Source organism: Balaenoptera borealis (genome assembly GCF_965194805.1).
Source record: "Balaenoptera borealis genome assembly, chromosome: 3".
NCBI classification, from domain to species: Eukaryota; Metazoa; Chordata; class Mammalia; order Artiodactyla; family Balaenopteridae; genus Balaenoptera; species Balaenoptera borealis.
Window position 1 is genome coordinate 55,986,932 of NC_138866.1, and position 20,688 is coordinate 56,007,619.

The following is a 20,688-nucleotide window of genomic DNA, read 5'->3' on the forward strand; positions in this document are numbered from 1 at the left end:
ACTTATTAAGGTTTGGATGCATAAAATCATAAACTTGGGAGGCATCATAGTGATAGTTTACTTCAATTTTCTTCCTAACTTGATTTTATAATATTCTTTATGGAGAGTACTAAGCTTCCAGGGATGAAAAACAATCTTATAATGCAGGCTGTTTCTTTTGAAGAGGGTGGTGAACAAAGTTTTTCTTATATCAAATAAAATCTACCTTTTTCCACTTCGGTTCATTAGTTCTAGTTCTTCCCACCAGAACAGCACAAATTAAATTTAAATTTTCCTCCACACAAACTTTCATATGTCTTCCTTTGGTGTTTTCTTCTCCTTCTCCTCCTCCTCCTGTTTCTCCTTTTAAAATGACTTTATTGAGATATAGTTTACACACCATAAAATTCATCCACTGTCCTCATTTCTTTTCATTCTTTTTTTCTTTTTTCTGTTTGGCGACTATGATTTCCACTACTCAGTCTTCCAGCTCACTGTTCCTTTCTTCTGCCTTGTTTAGTCTACTATTGATTCCTTTTAGTGTATTTTTCATTTCAGTTATCATATTTTTCATTTCTGTTTTGTTGTTCTTTATATTTTCTAATTCTTTCTTAGAAACTTCTAATTTCTCACTCTGTGCATCCATTCTCCTCCTGAGTTCTTTGATCATCTTTATGATCATTACTCTGAACACTTTCTCAGATAGATTGCTTATCTCCACATCACTTAGTTCTTCTCCTGGGGTTTTATCTTGTTCCTTTGTCTGGAACATATTCCTCTGTCACCTCATTTTGGCTAAATTCCTATTTGTATTTTTATGTATATGGTAGGTTTATTACATTTCTCAACCTTGGACAAGTGGCCCTCTGTAGGAGACATCCTATGCACCCCAGCAGTACTCTCCCTCTCATCACCCAAGGGCCAGGGGCCGGCTAGTCCCAAAGTAGCATCTGGCCTGTGTTTACAGACATGGTCTACAGGCTGTGGGCTGTGGTTTTCTTTCTTATGGTGTCTCCCCTCCACCCCGCCCCGGTGGATGAAGCTGATAAAGCTTTGTGCAGGCTTCTTGTCAGGAGGGGCTTTTGCCTGCCCACGGGTTGGTGGATCTGGGCCTTGGCCCTCTGGCTAGGCTGTGTCTGGGGGCATGTCTAGAGGCAATTGTGGGTTCAGGAAGTCTTTAGATAGTCTATCTGCTGATGCGTGAGGCTGTGTTCCCTGCTCAGTTCGTTGTTTGGCCTGAGGCATCCCAGCAGTAGAGCCTATAGGCTGTTGGATGGGGCCAGAACTTGGTGCCAAGATGTCAGCCTCCAGTAGCACTCATGCAGATAAATGCTTCCTTATATGTCCACCAGCAGTGTCTATGTCCCCAGGGTGAGCCAAAGCTGCCCCCCCACCTCCCCAGGAGACCCTCCAAGACCAGAGATAGGTCTGGCCCAAGCTTCTATCAAATTACTCCTTTTGTACTTGCTCCCAGTGCACTTGAGATTTAATATGTGCCCTTTAAGATTGAAATCTCTATTTCCCCCTGTCCTGTGCAGCTCCTGCAATCGAGCCTCACTGACCTTCAAAGCCAAATGCTCTGGGAACTCCTCTTCCCAGTGCCAGACCTTCAGGCTGGGGAACTTGACATGGGAGAATCTCACTCCTATGGGAGAATCTCTCACTCCTGTGGGAGAATCTCTGCTATGTAGTTTTTTTCCAGTTTGTGGGTCACCCACCCGAGGTGTATGGGATTTGTTTATTTTGTGAGTCTGCCCCTCCTACCTGTCTTGTTACGGTTCCTTCTTTATGTCTTTAGGTATAGATGATCTTTTCTGGGAGATTTCAGTCTTTTTCATCAATGGTTGTCCTGCAGTTAGTTTTGATTTGGGTATGCCCATGAGAGCAGGTGAGCTTAGCATCCTTCTACTCTGCCATCCTGGCTGCTCTCCTCTGTTTTCCTTTTCTTAAACCAAGCTGAGCTAAAAAGCCTTGTGGGAGTCTAGGAGTCCAGCAGAAATGTTTCAGCACACCATTGGAGCAAGAAAAATCTGAATCAAGGTCCTAGAGCTACACCCTACTGTGTGCAGCAGATAGTGGGCAGGACATGGCATCAATCTTCGCTATTCAGAGGAGAAGGAGACTACCATTTATGATATGACATATCTAAAGTGCACTGTAAGATCTTCCAATCCGGTGCTGTCCTAAGACTTAAAAGGCAACCCTAGGGGTCCATGTTTTTTCTTAATCCTTATCAGGATCGCTAGAGAGCAGAAGTCCCCTCTAAGTTTAAGATATCAGTCCTCTGGTGCCAGAGAGGGAGAATATTCCGAAGCTCAGGATAGGCACAGAGGCAAAGGCCATAGACAGCAGCAGCTGCAGTCACTAGAGAAAAGCTGAAACACCAGAGCAAGAGAGACAAGGTCCAGGATGCTAAGCCTGTTTTTATTTCACTTGCTAGGAGTCTGACTGGTGGTGACGCTAGAGAAAACACTGCCCAGTGGGTAAACAATGAAAAGACAAAGTTATATGACATCGAACTCCTAGAAACTGTGATCGTTATGTGTGAGAAATGTCAGAAGGGAATCTCTGACATCCAGGAAGAGCTGCTACTGGGAGCTATAGTAATTTTTAATTCTCATTCCTTTCACCTTAAAATTATAAAAATTCTTTTATTTTCCTTGTCTGACACAGATAAAAAAAAAACCAAAATAATTTCAGGTGGGAAATAAATTAATGAATTTATATGAACATAAAATACAAGTGTATATACATTAAATCAATTGGGAATATACTGAAAGGAAATAGAAAACTATTTTTAAGGATTATGTAACATTAAGCGAAATCATTTTTACCAGCACCATATTGGGCAGGTATATATGCTTAAGGCGTGTTGTAATTTGAAAATGAAGAAAACAATAACATTTTGTTTTCAGAAAGGTAGAATGTGTGGGATACAAGATCTTAATTAGAAGTATTGACTTTTTTTTTTTTTTAAGTTTTTTAATTTTATTTATTTATTTATTTATGGCTGTGTTGGGTCTTCATTTCTGTGCGAGGGCTTTCTCTAGTTGAGGCAAGTGGGGGCCACTCTTCATCACGGTGCGTGGGCCTCTCACTATCGCGGCCTCTCTTGTTGCGGAGCACAGGCTCCAGACGCACAGGCTCAGTAGTTGTGGCTCACGGGCCCAGTTGCTCCGCGGCATGTGGGATCCTCCCAGACCAGGGCCCAAACCCGTGTCCCCTGCATTGGCAGGCAGACTCTCAACCGCTGCGCCACCAGGGAAGCCCAGAAGTATTGACTTTTAACAAGAGAACTACAACTTCCCCTAAGCCTAAAATCAAGGAACTATGAGTGGACTCAAATATAGGCAGTAGTCTTGAGGGGGAGGAACTTGAGTACATATAGATAAATATGTGCATATATATATGAATATGTATGAACAGTCCTATCTGTAAGAAATATAGTCAATATGTCTATATGTGTATACATTTTACCAACCTAAATATACTTTTCATGTACACAAAAATATCAGAAGGAGGAAGTTCATATTTAGATTTCTTCTGAAACCAGGGAGAAACAAAACAAAATCATTAATGAGAAGAGTCATATGGGGAGAAATTATATAAATAACCAAATACAATAGTAATTTAGAGAAAGTAATTTTCCCTCAGGTAATGAAAACATGATAATGATGCTTAATTTTTTCTTTAAAATTTAGAATATTTACTATCAAACCTAAATTTAGACTAATTTTCTTTTATTTAAAATTTGTAAAACACTAGCATTTCAGTTTTTCTTAAAAAATTCTCTTTTGGAGGACTTAATAACTCATTCACTTTAAATGTAAACATTTTTATGTTTATAGGTTTTTACTTTTATCTGTATGCATATTGACTTATATATGTAGTGATGTAGATTAGAAATTAGTGTTTTATTATTTTACAGCTTATATCACATATATTCACTTATTATATCACTTGTAATTATCAAAACTATTTTGCTTCTCTTAATTTGTACCACTTTCAACTTACTTCCCTGGTAAAACTCTTCTATTGTGAAGAAAACATTTATTTTTTTTCTTAGTTCTTCACAGCTTTGCCCTAACTTATTAAATTACCTGAGATGATAATGTTGCTAGAAAATGTTCCTGTAGTTTTATTTCTATTGAGTTTATTCATGGAACTGTTTAATTATTTATTATATGGGCTGAAGCAACATCTGTAATGTTTAGAAATTTTAAAGACAAAATAAGGTTTGCATTATATTTCTCTGAATTACATCCCCACTAGCTATTTTTAGTCATAATAGAAAACAACCATAATTTTATACTGTAGCAACTGTTTCATGTGTTACAATAAAGAATAATATAGAGTTTTACTTTCAAAAGGATAAGAAAAATAGAATTAGCGATTATAGATATTTTAATTTTCAGGTACTTATCATTTTACCAACTCATAAAAAATTGACAGCAATCGTTTAAACTATAAATCGTTTATTCTAAATTGAATAACATATTAACTTTCTTATAATTTATCACAATGTAATTTTCACATTTGAACCTCATGGATTTGAAGAAGAAAATGGATTATGACTTCACAGAATGGAAAGAGAAATATAGCTCTAATTATATTTGAAAATAAAGTGTAGACTAACATTACATTTCTTTCTAAGAAATCTTATAGCCCAGTGGTGGAAATAACAGGCATAGTGATATGCTTCAGTACTTCTCAAAACAGTATTAAGTGTAAGGAATAATATTTAACATTAGAAGAAGTCAGTGGCTAAGAATACAAAATATTTTGTCTCCACTACCTGTGTCTCAGTACATATAGCTTTTGACTCAGTGGGACATTTAAAATTGAGATACCTAAGCTTATTACCACATTTTTTTTCATATCATTCTTTAAAAAAAAAAAAAAAAAAGCAAACCTAGTCCACTTTAAATCTAGTGCAATTTCAAGTCTATTACTAGCTGGTCTCTCGCACACACACAAAAATCTCTGTGCCTCACTGATGCTCAAAATTATTTTAGCAAAGCATAAGTCCTTTTGTTTAAAACTTAAGGTAATCAAGTAAAATGATTCAGATCATAATGTCTAATGTCTACTTGCTGCAAGTTTCAGAATAATATGTTTTAGTCAGGTAAAATGAACTAGAAATAGGAGAATCAGACAGCAGAGACATTAGCTGGGTTTAGTGATGCTAGAAAAAAGGGTTACATACAATCTGAGATTGTATGGAAAAAGGATAGACTTCAAAATTTTTGCCTAAGGTGAATTCCATTTAAATTCTGGTCAATGACAAATAATAAATATTTTCATTTTTCAAAAATATGTGTGATTTGACAAAGACGTGGATTTTTTTATATTAGCTTTTTATTGTTCATACATACTTAACATGGCTAACAGTGCGTGTAACTGATTCCTAACATGATCATTTGAATGCGCTACATTTTTACATTACATAATGTATAATTTCTAAAATGAAATGTTTTTAAATGGAAATGATTATACCAGGTTTAACACCACTGTATCTATAGGTACCATATTTTAAAGAATTTAAGAGATTCTATTAAGTATCTGAGTAGCAAAATTCCTGAGCCTTATATAGGAGGTCACAGTGAAGATGAATGTCTAGAAGACATTTCTAATTTAAACTAAGAAAAGTGCACAATTCTATTGTCAAGAAATTAAAGAAATAAATGGCCAGTATATAGAAAGGTTAGATTATATAGTAGAGTTGTAGCTGCTCTGTGACATTTATGCTACAAGCAGTAGTGATATCAACATTCTTTTCTGTCTAGCTCACCTCTTCATCCCCAGAGATCAATTTTCAAGATTTTTTTTTCCCTTAGAAATAGAGATGAAAGGTTTTTCATGGCCAGCTAGCCCAACTTATTGTTTCTAGACAAAAAAATTTCATAACTATCAAACTTATGTCATATGATATTTCATGATTATAAAACCTGCAGAATGATTTTCCCAGTTTCCATTATTTCCTAATAATACTAATAATGTTTAGAACTTTTATTAACACTATAGACCAGCCAAACACTGAATCACTCTTCATAATCTTAATCAATTAGCCAGAAACACTTAACAATGGATGTATCAAGCACAGTTCTGACCTCCTTTAACAAATGGTATCCTCATGTCCTGATTTAGCTGAAATTTATTAAATATCTCCAACCAAAAAATCCTTATAGAATCTAGCTTTAAATAAAGGTACATATATTTCAACTAAATAAATGAACACTTAATAAACAATTACTTGGACAAATTACTATACAAAAGCCTGTACAAGTTTAGAAAGTAATCTAGATTAATCTCTCTGTAATTTCAGAATTAATAATATAATGGAGAAAATCAACATGTTCAAAGATCCATAAAGAAGAAGGGATATAGCAGGTTGGGGAAATGCAAGTTATTGAATGCAAATGGACTGAAATTGATAACCATAGAAAAACAGTTAGTGTCATTCCATGACAAAAAGAGTGCATTTTGCTGCACCAGAATTACATTAAAAGTCACTTGAGATCAGATCCTGGATGAGATCCTAAATGTATGGCCAATATTTTATCAGTTTTCATATTGCTACAATTAAAATAATGCCTGGCACAAATTACACAGTGAACAGCATTTTGGATATAATATCTAATTTAATCCTTATAAGGTCCTATGAGTGTAACTGGAGGAAGAGGTAAATATTAACACATTGACAGTAAGACTGACATAGTAGCCATAATCCAGTCTACGAATGAAATTACATATAACCTTTATAGTTTTGAAAAACTGCTGAATAATTTCTAGCAGAACTTACATAATTTAAGGTTAAAGACAACAATGATGAGAATGTGAAGAATGAAACTGATGGGGTAAAGAGTAAAGCAGTTACCCATGATAAAGAATAGAATTAATGCATAAACAGAGAAGATGGAGAGGTAATAGTCATTTGAAGAAATATATAGAAATTGAATTTTCAGGACTTAGTGAATAATTTATTGTGGTGTTGAGAGAAATAGAAAATCAGAAATGAATCCCAGGGTGTAATCAAGAGGGCAATACAGGAAGCTTTTGAATTTCTTTCCCATGGGCACACCAAATATATAGCTAAAAATGGATCAATTCACTCTGAGAGAAATCCAGAAACTAGTTGAGTGACTCCTTCACACGGGATGATTGAGAAAATACCCACATTGAAATGGGGAGGAAAGGCTGAGACACACTCTCACCTTAAGCCCAGCCCCAACGTACCACCTTATAGTCGGGAGAAAACTTCCAACTCCCAGCTTCTCCCTGAGGAGTGAAGGGTTTGGACCACACATATAGGACCCCAACTTTTAAGGCTGCCACCTGAGGGATGAGTTTCCAAATTAGCTACTTCTGAGAGCCAATGGGGCTGGTATTCTTGAGTCCCACAGATGTATAACGCTATAACAAAGAAAGATGCAGATGTTAACAGTGACAGAGCACTCCCTATATCTACACCTTCCTCCTCCCTGCTCAATGCAAAAGTTACAGAAAAAAACACCAATCTCCCAGTTTTTTCCTGAAAATGCATTCTTTGCCAGCTGATGCCTGAGCATCGGGCTTCTAATGAATCTTTATCTAAGACTAAAAAGAAGGAAGAAAACTCAGAGAAGGAAATCAAAATGAAGGAAGAGACATTACAACTGATAACACAGAAATACTAAGGATCATAAGAAACTACTGTGAACAATTATATGCCAACAAATTTAAAAACCTATAAGAAATGATAAATCCCTAGAAACACATAAATTACTAAGGTTGGATCATGAAGAAGTAGAAATCTGAAGAGGCCAATTACTAGTAAGGAGATTGAGTCAGTAATCAAAGCCTCCAAACAAAGAAGAGCCAGGATCATATGGCATCACTTGGTGATTCTACCAAACACTTATAGAAGAATTAATGCCAATCCTTCTCTAACTCTTCCAAAAAACTGAAGAAGAGGGAACACTTCTAAACTCATTTTACGAGGTTTGCATTACCCTGATACAAAAACCAGATAAGGACACTACAAGAAAAGAAAATGACAGGACAATATCTCTGATGAACATAGATGCAAAAATCCCCAACAAAATATTAGCAAACCAAATTCATCAGTACATTAAAGAATCATAAACCATGATCAAGTGGAATTTATTCCTGTAAAGTAAGGATGGCTCAATACAAACAAATAAAAAATGTGACATGCCACATTAATAGGATGAAACATAAAAACATGAAAATCATATGATCTTCTCAGTAGATGCAGAAAAAGCAGGTTGACAAAATTAACATCCTTTCATGGTTAAAACCTCTCAAAAATTAAATATAGATGAAATGTACCACAACATAATAAAGCCCATATATGACAAATCCACAGCTAATGTCAGACTCAATGGTGAAAAGCTGGAAGCTTTTCCTCTAAGATCAGGAACAAGACAGAGATGTCCATTCTCCCCTCCTAGCCAGAGCAGTTAGGCAAGAAAAACAAAACATAAAGGAAGAAATAGAAATATCTCTGTTTGCTGACGATACGATATTACATATAGAAAACTCTAAAAGATTCCATTAAAAAGTTAGAACTAATTAAAAAAATCAGTGAAGTTGTAGGTTGCAAAATCAATATAAAAAAATCAGTTGCACTTCTATACAGCAGCAATGAACTGTCAGAAAGAGAAATTAAGTAAACCATCCCTTTACAGTAATATTAAAAACAATAAAATGCTGAGGAAAATATTTAACAAACATGGTAAAAGATCTGTACACCAAAAGTTATAAAACATTGATGAAAGAAACTGAAGAAAACACAGACAAAAGGAATGATATTCTGTGATCATGAATTAGAAGAATTAATATTGTTAAAATGTCCATAGCATCCACAGCAATCTACAGATTCAATGACATCCCTATAAAATAATCCAGTGGCATTTTTCACAGAGATAGGAAAAAAAAAAAAAAACCTGATATTTGTGTGGAACCACAAAAAACTCAAGTCCAAAGTGATTTTGAGAAACTTGAACAAAGCTAGAGGCATTTCACTTTCTGATTTCAAACTATGTTACAAAGCTATATTAATCAAATTAGTATAGTACTGGCATAAAAACAGACACATATATCAATGGAACAGAAAAGAGACCCCAGAAATAAACCCACACATATATGGTCAATTACTTTTTGACAAAAGAGTCAAGAACATACAATGGGAAATGAATAATCTCTTCAATAAATTGTGTTGACATAACTGGATAGCCACATGAAAGGGAATGAAACTGAACCCCTATCTTACACCATACACAAAAATCAACTTAAAATGGATTTAAAATGTGAATGTAAGATCTGAAACCATAAAACTCCTAGAATAAAACATAGTGTGTAAGCTACTTGACATTGGTCTTGGCAATTATTTGTTTATATTTGACACCAAAAACAAAGGCAACAAAAGCAAAAATCAACAAGTGGGACTGCATCAAGACAAAAAGCTTCTGCATAGCAAAGAAACCTTCAACAAATTAAAAAGCAACCTATAGAATGAGAGAAAATATTTTCAAAGCACATATTCAATAAGGGGTTAATATTAAAAACATAAAGAACTAATAAAACTCAATCGCAACAAGCAAAACACTCAATTAAAAAATGAGCAAAGGACCTGAATAGACATTTTTCTAAAGAAGAAATTAATCTTGAGGAACTGCCATACTGTTTTCCATATGGCTGCACCAATGTACAATTCCCCCAACAGTGCCCAAGGATTACCTTTTCTCCACATTTTGACCAGCATTTGTCATCTATTGTCTTTTTGAAAATAGACAGCTTAACAGGTGTGAGATGATATCTCCTTGTGGTTTTGATTTGCATTTCACTGATGGTTAGTGATGTAAAGCACCTTTTCACTACTCGGTGGCCATTTTTATGTCTACTTTGGAAAAATATCAAGCCTTTGTTTTTGACCATTTTTTCTTTCATACTTGAGACATTAATTCATTTATTTAGTTCACGGAACAAACTTTTTTTTCTGTAAAGTTCTGGATAGTAAACATGTTAAATTTTGCTGGACAAACTATCTCTGTTGCCTTTACTCACATCTGCCCTTGTGGTATGAAAACAAGTCAATATGTAAAAGAATGTGTGGCTGCAACTACTGAGCCTGCGCTCTAGAGCCTGCAAGCCACAACTGCTGAGCCCGTGTGCTACAACTACTGAAACCCGCGCGCCTAGAGCCCATGTTCCACAATAAGAGAAGCCACTGCAATGAGAAGCCCACGCACTGCAACAGAGTAGCCCCCGCTCGCCGCAACTAGAGAAAGCATGCACACAGAAATGAAGACCCAACACAGCCAAAAATAAAAATAAAAATAAATAAATAAATGTAAAATAAAAAAAAGAATGCATGGCTGTGGTCTAATGAAACTATACGGACACTGAAAATGAAATTTCTTAAAATTTTTTACCTGTCACAAAATATTATTCTTTTTCAATTTATTTTATTTTAACCATTAAAATAATTACTTTTGAAGCAACGTAACCATTGAAAGTTCTCAAAATGTTTGATGACATCCTTATATATTACAGATTGTGTATTTTGCAAAACTCAGTGCTAAAGTCTTCTACCCATTTGAAGAAATCTCCATTGTTTCAAATCCAAAATAACTCTTCTATTTCTTAATTACTTAGGCTTTTTCATTTAAGTAAAAAGCTGAATTAAATAATTTATTCAATGCAATTATTGGGTGATTATTTATCAAGAAACATAATCTTCTAAAGACGTTATTAAGAATTACAAAACCAAAAGCCAGATTCAGTTTAATATTAACATAGTCTCATATGTATCACTGCACTCTATTTCTTTATTGAAACCCATTCTGAAAAACTGGAGAATCCAAATATATTCACATGACAAACATCAGGGGAAACTGTTGAAAATGACAATTTCTGATATTTCTTGGAAAAATATAGTTCACATAAGTTCAGTAATCAATTGATGGCCAAAGGTGCAGGAGAAAAATAGTAGAAAGTACAAATGAATTAGAAAATATAAAAGTGAAACATATTAAACAGTATGTAAAATTGTATATAAAATTATAAAATACAAATGAGTTAGAAAATCTAATATTGAAACACTATTTGCAAAGTTGTAATCACTATGGTTAGACAGAATCCCATTCCATTTTAAAATATAAATTTAATGATCAAACTTAAAGATATTTATTAACATAGAAAATATAGTTAGTGTATATGTCACATCACAAAATAATGATGCTGTATCTTAACAAGGCATAATTCATAATTACTGAATAAACTAATATGTTAGGGTAAATTTAGCCTTCTTTAGCAACTCACAATACCACAATAGTATGTGGGGCTTAATTTTAATAATAAGGACAATCGACTGTTAAAGCAGTAGCCAGATTTTTACTTTGAATTCTGACATTCTATATAATCTAAAGATTTTCAAATACTATAAAAGTCTTATAAATTTTAAAAAACACATAAAATTATAAGATAAAGTATTTTAAGTTTTAAAATATATGTTTCTGATTAATTAAACATTAAATTTTCAGGTATTTAATAAGGATAAATATTGGAAATAAGGTTTCACATATATTTGAGAAGATGGTGCTTTCTCCTTGTCCATAATGGAGGGAGAGCATTAAGCCTAGAAACTCATGACATACAAGTTATGCCCTAAAAAGGCAACTGAATTTAGCATAAGTATAATATTAGTATCCACTGTTCCATTCTTCCAATGACCAAGAATGGGTCTCAGCTTTTTGAAAGGTTTTGAGTTTTTTAGAAGTTTGAGTGAGTTTTCATGAGATTTGTCACCGGGAAAGGGCAGAATGACAGGAAAGGAGAGTAAAGGTAAGAAAGAAGGAAAGTCCCTTACAACTATCTAATAATAGTGGTTTATATAGATAAGTATACATAATGAAGTAGTCACAAAATTCTCCATCGCGCTTACTAGGAGTAAGAAAATACTCAACGGATTAGACTTTTCTTTATAGTTGACATTTTAATATAAGGGCTAAGTGTGTGTGTGTATAATCTTTGAATGCTAAAGCTATAAATGTCAGTTAATGCAGCTATGCTTATCAATTACCAAATATTGTACTTCAAAAAGTATGTCGCCATGATTCATACTATTTTCTGAAAAGATGAATAACTTTGCTCAAAATTCCAGAGAAAGCCGGACTTGCCTGAATTTATGTATTATTGTATTCTTGGGAAAATAATCAGTATATACCAAAACAATGCAAAATGTGTTTTGTTATCTTTTTGTGTAAAATGCAGTCAGATGATACAATTATACTATTACAACCATATTTGATTTCATGATTCTCTATGGGACTTTCAAAATTTAGGGAGGAGACAGAACTCTTCATTGTATTACTCCAACCCATTTTTTTTTAAACATGGAACATCAGTAGCCCTTGCCTATAATATTTACACAATCATTATGACAACTGAAAATACCTCCATGCATTTCCAAAATGCATCTTTGTGGGAAATACTGTCCCTCTTGAGAAACATGCTCTAGATTCTGAGTTTAATTGTTACTGAGCATGAATATTGTATTACTTCCTGTAACTGTATCTGAATATCATTCTATATAAGGCAGTGAAAAGTAACATTTACATGTATATTTTTATGAATATGATAATAAATATTTATATTTACAGAGTTTTAGTTTTGAAAATTCAAACGTGTTGCCACATAGATCCATTATATTTCAGACATGCTTGGCCTGAAACATCACACAAAGTATGAGGAATAAACAAATAGAGAAGAAGAAAGAAGTGAATAGCATTGATCAATGCTAAGTTGAAAGAAAGTAAATCATAATTTTAAGAGGGTATAATTTGTTTCCTTTTTGGTAAATGTTTTAGATTGCTGCAAATCCTGTTAGACATATAACTTCTAAATTTGGTAAAATAATATGATGAATGTTGTATTTTATCTTCTTATGTACTTCTAGATAAACTAGAAACTAGGTTTACTTCAGGGTTGATTAGATAAGACTTAGACTGGGTCTTTGTACACATTGGTTTTAGAAATCAGAGTGAGTAATTTCAAAAAGGTTACAAATGATTCTGAGCCTTCTTGGCCTGTTTCTGCCATTATGCCAAAAACAAGACTGTTGCTGAGGAAAGAAATAGCATCTCCTACAAGGCTCCATCTCAAAGGAAAAACTGGAATCTGAGCCTCTACTCTTTCCTCAGAAAAGTAAGAGGACAGCAATTATTGCAGTTTATTTCGTGGCACAGACCACAGGCAGAGCAGAAAAGAGACATATTCTTCAGCACAATAGTGAGATATCACTGTGCTTAGAGGACAGGGCCAAATCCTCTCTAACAGAGGGACTATTCTTTCTTCAATATACTATTATATTAGGTTGTTGCCACAGAGAGAAAATAATGATTTAGACAGTGGTGCTTACTTTATAGACTGCCATGTAAGTGAAACTGAGTTCCCCTGCTGAATTTATAATTAACCTCTCTATCCAAAATGTTACTCCCTTTCTTGTCCAACACCTATTCCCCTCAAGATTGAGGACTATCAGAGAAAAGGCGGGAGGGGTGTGATTTAAAACCCAGGAGGACCCTGCAGGGCCCTCTCAGGAATAAAAGGCTTTCTTTGTCCTTTCCTTTGTAGGAAAAAGACTTCAGTCTCTCAGGCCTTCTTGAGTTCTAAAGAGCAAGCTCAAGCAGTTAAAGATTAGGACAATAGAGTCACAGGACTCCTAGTTCCTTCTGAAAGGATGTAGATAACAATATGACGCATATTTTTGAGATAGTGACTACATGCTGACCACAGGCGCTAGACCTCAGACTGGTTGGAACCAGAAGATTGAGATTCTGGGGACAACACCCTGTTACCTCACCACCATCCAATCAGACGACCCATGAACTGATCACGCATCCTATGACCCTCTTCCCTTACACTGTCTTTGAAAACCTTTGCCTGAAAGCCATAGGGAAGTTCTGGTCTTTTGAGCAGGAGCCAGCCAACTGTTCTCCTTGCTTGATCCTTGCAATAACCTTTCTCTGCTCCAAACTCTGACATTTCAGTTTATTTGGCCTCACTGTGAGCTAAGTACATGAATTTGAATGTGATAACATAAAGAAGCCCACTGACATGCCCCTCTCCATTAAGGAAGCTTTGGAATAGAATTTAGTTCAACTTCATTGATTAGTATTCATAACCCACCTTGAGCCTTTACATCTTTGCAAATGCAAACACCTATATCCTCCTGACTAAGACCTCTGATATTAGGTGAGAATGAGAATTTTGGAAGGGATCCCAAAGCAACACTTTCTCTTACATATATGGGGTGACTTGCCAAAGAGAAGGAGAGGTGTTTGTTTTCAAACTGAAAGGCTTAAAGGCGAGGAGAGAGAGAGTGAGAGAGAGCATGCAAGTGTGAACATTTAAAAGGGAGAATAAGATGAGGAGTAAAATGATTTTCATGGATACAAACATCTCTAGATGACATTAAGTTTTGAACTATCTTCCCTTATGCATAAAAATAAAAAGCTTGATTTTGTGAGAACTTCAGACTTTGTTCTTCCTAACCTTGATTTTTCTTGAGGGATTGCTCTAGGGCCATACTTTCAGTACATAATTTTTGTATGGGCATATCACTCCTCTGTATGTTTTTTTCTTAAGGAAAATAGTAGCTAGAGGATCCATTTAAAGGAATTCAGAGGTCAAGATCATTGTCCCCTTGAGTCAACTATGATTAAATGTGGAAAATTTTAATAAATGAATGGAATTGATTATATTCATATTAGATTGGGTGCTTTGTACTTTATTTACAGCACAATTAATTTAGCAACTTCATATTTCAGGATAACCTTAAAAGTCAATTTGGTCAAAATCATGTTATATATTTAAACAAATGGATATTTGATAATTTTTTTTTTATTCCTTACATGTTGACTATTTTTAAAACAAAAAGCTATTATTTAAATAGTAATAGTAAGGTGGGGAAAAAAAGACAAGACAGGTGACTAAAATTGGGATGGGGGAAATCAAAACATCTTTACAACATATTCCATCTAAAGAAGGGGTGAGGCCCCAACAATCATATTGCAAAACTTAAAATATGGCATTATCCATAGGTATACAGAGAATATTGGTTCCTAAAATAGTACTTGGTCATTATGATAAACAGACAAGTCAACATTTGTGCAGCCCCTGTGCTATGAAAAGCACATTACTGAATTTATTTTTCAAAACAATCCTGCAATGTAGCTATCACATTCCCATTTTTACAGGTAATGAACTAGGCTCAGACGTTGTGAGTAACATGCTCTGTGTTTCAGTCAGCACCTAATGGTGCAGAGCCCAAATGCTCACGTGTGCTACCCTAGGAGGCATCTCCATCTGCATACCTTCTCCATCACTGTTTACAGATTATGAAGCACTCATCATGTGAATAAATTTACAGTGTAGGGACTAGCATTTACTGTACCCAATTATTATACAACCTATTGTTTTAAAAATTCTATTTAAACAAAATCATAGAGGAATATATTTCTATATATGCCTTTAAATGCTATGACCAACACAATTTTTATGTGTTCTATCATATTTGACCATGCAACTGGAATGCTTACTTCTTTACCAACCTATCAGATTTTAAAATATATTGTTTTACTTGCTCCATTGCAGCAGATATAGTTCAGCAAAATAGTTATTTGTAATTATTTGCATAAATGTTAAAAAATGCATGGGCTAAACCAATGTTTTACACTGCTGTGGCCTAACATATGATATCCACTAGACATATTTTTTCTTTTGAGCTAAATTTAATACAATTTTTGATAGAACTAAACAATTAAAAGATGAATGCTGGATAATAAAAAATAAAAAAATTGTAAGTTTAGAAGGCTGTATAAATGAGTAAAGTTCTAATATATATACAACTTTTATCAATTATGTAAGTCTCTGAGGAAAAGATACCTGAGATATTCTGGAAAAGGGAATATTGATAAAACTGTCAACTCTAACACCTTTAAAATGTTTTGTTTTAAATTTATATAGATAGAAATATGTAAATAACATAACAAAATTAAAATGCATATTTTCAAAAATACTGGCAAATTCAGATATGACATAACTCAAGGTTCTGTTTTTTTGGAAACAACTATATATTCCACAAAAGGCATTAAATTTCCTCAGAAGACCAGTACAGCTGTGAGAAAGTGATGCCGGAAGTGCATCCTCTGTACACCGATGGTTAATCGAATCTCAGAGACAGTTTTGGGTGAGGTAGAAAAGAACAGCTTTGTTGCTTTGCCAGGCAAAGGGGGACACAAGCGGCCTCCTGACCTTGAAAATATGTGTCCCCACCTGGGAGAATTTGATGAAGAGTTTTATAGCAATGGTTCAAGGGTGGGGTTGCTGATAAAATTAGGGTGTGTGCAGGGCCTCCACTCCTTTAGTCTAGTCTCAGGTAATCTTCTTGATGAGCTTCTCTGGTAACTTTAATGTAGCCTCAGGTGATCTTTCTCTGGTATGAAGAATGCTGACATCTTAAAGAGTTTAAAGGAATTGTTATGTGTATTCCTTGAGGTGGGACCAGGACCCTGAATCTGCCCTTTGGAACTCAGGGAAGGTCATGGAGGCTGGAGGTCTGTTCCCTACAAGAAATGGGGGACAGAAAGTCTTCCATGCCCAGGAACCCCACAGGGTTTTGCTCGGTTTCAAAAGAACCATCAAAAAAATCAACATCAGGCACTGTGCACACTTATGGTAGCATGGCCAGTAGTTTCTCTGAAGATCGTCATGGAGAATCTCTGAAATTCTGTCACCAGTCAAGATTCTCCCTAACTGGTACATTAATAAAGTAAAAAGAAAGTTTTATTTAGGATTGTTTGTCAAGAATATTTTTGAATTGTCTGCAGCACGTTAAAAGAAAGGGCTTTAAATGAGGGTAATGCACTGTTACTTCTTCTCACGAGTTGGGAATGATTTAAATGCATAATTACAACGTTTAACTGGGAGGTAGCCTAATACATTGGAAAAGCAAAACATCCATTGAATGAAGTGAGTTCAGCAATGAGTGTATTTTTCTATGTGCTGGGTGCAGGTGACCACCTGAAATAGATGAGAAATAATTTTGATCATGGAAAAATAAAAGAACTCAGAAGATATAGTGAGATTTTCTAGGAAATATTTAATAATGTCAAATAGACTTTCATATTTGGCTCATTGATTACTTTTAATACTTTTACTCTTTAGTAGAAAACTCAGATTTCACCAGGACACAATCTAACACAGCATTAAATTCTTTCATGCTTCTGAAAAGTTTGAGCTATATATTTTGGATGCAGAATTACTGCTTGCATAGCACAGTACAGATCTGACCACCCATGTAGAGAAGACTGGTGTTGAAGAATCCCCAAGAAAGATAGGAGACAAAGCTACCCTTTCAGAGTATCTTGATGGTTATCAAACATTACATGGTGTGAAGAAAAAGGGAGTGGCGTCAAGCAACATTGCTATTGCCTGATACTTTTAGATAATTATGTCAATATGGAAGGGAGAACACCAAGAGCCCTGGGAGGAGGTGTATGTATGCCTGTGTGGGGCAGAGTTGTCTTAAAATATATTAAGACATAATGATATTGGAACAAGTGGATTCTGTCTTTTTCATTAACTACGTGTGTGAAGTTTACCAAGTTACTCTGACTTTCTGAGCATTATTTCTAAAATCCAAGATTGAATAATTAAATGATATCTCAAGTTTCTTATTACTTTGAAAATTCTGTTATTTTAAAATTCTCAGTTTTCACTTGTTCATGTTTTCTGGCATAGAAATCTGATTCTTTAGTTATAAAGTAAGTCATGGAGATGTAATGCATAGCATGTTGACTATAGATAATAATGCTGCATTGTATGTATAAAACTTGCTAAGAGAGTAGATCTTAAAAATTCTCATTATTAAAAAAGAATTGTAACTATGTGTGGTGATGGATGTTAACAAGACTTATTGTGGTGATTATTTTGCAATATATACAAACATTAAATCATTATGTTGCACACCTGAAACTAATATAATGGTATATATCAATTACATCTCAATTAAAATAAACGACGTCTTTTTTCTTTAAATATAACAACTAGGTAGAACATCTTTGTTCTGTAGATTTAAATACTCTATTTAAATACTATTTTAATTCATAATTCTTGACTTTTCTCTCATTATATTTTTTCACATCTTTCCTTTCATTGAAAAAAATTTTAGAAAATGGCAGTTAAAGGGCACACACAAATCACCAGAGATATATTAGTGGACAACCTAGGCAAGATAAAACTAAAAAATGCCATTAGCTTCTTTAATTGGTTAAAAGCACAAAATGTAACAGGTAGAAAATTTGTTTTAAATTAAAAAGCTGTGTTTTTTTTCCCCCAATTCTCCCCAAGTCAGATATATACACACCCACAAAAATAGTGTGTGAAGGAAAGCTGACATACACAAAAAGTTGTAACCTGAATTAAGGGAAACAGCCATTGAAGCAGGAATTAACACAATAAAGTCAGCAACAGGTTAACAGTTTTCAAAACTGAGGCCTCAAATACTGCATGACACAAAGCTGTACCATATAAAGTACTGCTAGGTATGAAGGAAGGAGTCTGTACCACTTTTAGCAAAAATGCTTTTCCAGAGAAGCAAATCAAAACAACACAATCAGCAAACTAAAGAAGCTATAGCTAGATATTAGAGCTACAACTTCTCATATCTGACCTAGAAAGTCCTATTTATCCAGAATAGACTAAATTTTCAGGACAAATTAGGGACTTTTTTTTTTAACATTTCTTACTTTATCCATTTTAAGTTCTGTTTCTTTCTCCCATACCCCTTAATTCAGCATGATTCAGCAGAAAGATGGCTGGTTATAGAATTGGCTATTTTTTTTCTCTGTGGTGAGACTGACATTGAGCCTGGATATTTCAGGCTTGTATGCATCCATAACAGTGTTCTGCTGTGGTCAAAATCTTAACAATGAACTTGGTGAACTCGGCCTCCCATTGCTGCTTTGTTCTTCCACTGATGAAGGTCAGCTTTAGAGTGTATTTGTCACCGAACCTTTTGAGAATGGACCAAATATCATCACGATACATCCCTGTAGAATCTTTCCTGGGGCCACAAGAAAGATGCTCTTCTCCTTATATGAGGTATAAATGGTCAAGATCTGCATCATCACAAAATAGGATATGATGCACAAAGCCAGAACAGGCTAGGACTCTGGGTCCAAATCAAAGCCACCGTGGCAAAGAAACAAGAAATGGTACAGATGGTGAGGCAACCAGCAGTTAGACCAAAATTCTCCACATACTTGTACATTTTGGCAGAATCATTCAAATAATTTTTCACAGCTGACACATCCCATTTGTCAGTTTTTACAGGCTTATCATCAATCTTCCACTTGTCCAACAAGCCACTATGGCTACTGCCTGTCCCATAGCTGGGGCTGTTGTCGAATCCCAGTTCATGTGCCTGACACACAATGAGGCCCAACAAACCAAAACGTTGGAGTTTGAAGGGGAGAAAGGTTTATTGCAGGGCCAAGCAAGGAGAATGCGGTGGCTCGTGCTCTAAAGACCTAATCTCCCTAATAGTTTTTGGGGAAGAGATTTTATAGACAAGATTTGGGGGGAGGTCTGCAGAGTGTGTGGCGTTCCTCTGATTGGTTGGTGGTGAGGTAACATGGTGGTGTTCCAGGAATCTCAGTCATCAGCCTTCTAGTTCCAACCAGTCTGGGGTCCACAGGCTGTGCTCAGCCTAAAATTACCATCCTCCACCTGGGTGGGGGCCTTAGTTCCTGTAGAAGAACTTAGAGACATGTACCAAATTGTTATGCGCATCCCCTGCGGAAGATCCAGGATGGCCCCACCCTGCACTATTGTTTCTTTCTGCATTGCCTTACTCCCCTAATTAGTAACTGTTTGAATCTGCCCTTTGGAACTCAGAGAAGGTCTAGGAGGCTGAAACATTTTCCCTACAAACAGGAAGTTGGGGGGGAGGACTTCCCTGATGGTCCAGTGGTTAAGACTCCGTGTTCCCTAATGCTGGGGGCACGGGTTTGATCCCTGGTTGGGGAACTAAGATCCCACATGTTGTACTGCACAGCCGAAAAAAAAGAGAAAAGAAATGGGGGACACAGAAAGGCTTTTGTATTTGGGAGGGGCCAACAGTGTCCTGCTCAGTTTCAATCTCCAGTTTTATTTGATATTTCTCAATCTTGAGGAGAATAAGTGTTGGACAAGAAAAGGAATAACATTTTGGATAGAAAAGTTAATCATAAACTCAGCAGAGGAACTCAGTTTTAGTGGGACTCGTGTTCAGGGCCACTGTCAGCCCCACTACTATCTCTGCCACCAACTCTTGTCTCTTTCTCATTATTTATTTCAGTTGATTCTTCGACTACATTTTATACAACTGAACCTGCACAACCACACAGGCACACAAATACATTCTCATGGTAGAAAATTCTTTGAGCTGCATTTTAAAAAACAACTGAAAAGAATGTAAATATATATGTATCTATTTAAACTACTCAGAATTTTGAAAATAAATTACTTTAAATAAGTATTTCAGTAGACAAGAAGATGTTGCTATTTAAAATATATTCAACAATTAATAGACTGAGTAAAAGGAAGGCTAAAATTTTGATTCAGGATGAAATTTTTGTCTAAATGAGTTAAGTATGAATG

General features: G+C 35.2%; 1 pseudogene across 1 annotated transcript; it reads right to left on the reverse strand.

Moving 5' to 3' along the window:
- Positions 1–1,041: 1,041 nt before the first annotated feature.
- Positions 1,042–19,519, reverse strand: LOC309626883 (signal peptidase complex subunit 2 pseudogene; annotated as a pseudogene). Its single transcript has one exon. The product of its transcript is annotated as a signal peptidase complex subunit 2 pseudogene (transcript).
- Between the last annotated feature and the right edge of the window lie 1,169 nt (positions 19,520–20,688).